Consider the following 332-nt stretch of genomic DNA (forward strand, 5'->3'; position numbering starts at 1 on the left):
ACCCCATATTTATTTAAAATTTCATTATCTTTTTAGCCATATTAGCTTTCTAAATCATGTAAGGTACTAACAGGTTTGTATGTATGCATCACTGTTGAATTAATCCTTCTCGGAAGATACAGTGACCTTAAATCCATACCGTAGTGAGCGTTGATTGAATTAGCTTCGATTTGTGTTCTCTGTGCAAGTTGCATCATTACAAACATATGTTAAGCAAATTCATTTTCACAGCTTTCTAATCTCCTCACAAGCCAAATCACGTACTAGAAGCCTATTTTCATTCAATATCCAAGCCTATCAGATAATAATGCATGCCTCGGGATTGATTCTCC

Source organism: Branchiostoma lanceolatum, chromosome 12, assembly GCF_035083965.1.
Source record: "Branchiostoma lanceolatum isolate klBraLanc5 chromosome 12, klBraLanc5.hap2, whole genome shotgun sequence".
In the NCBI taxonomy this organism is placed as follows: domain Eukaryota; kingdom Metazoa; phylum Chordata; class Leptocardii; order Amphioxiformes; family Branchiostomatidae; genus Branchiostoma; species Branchiostoma lanceolatum.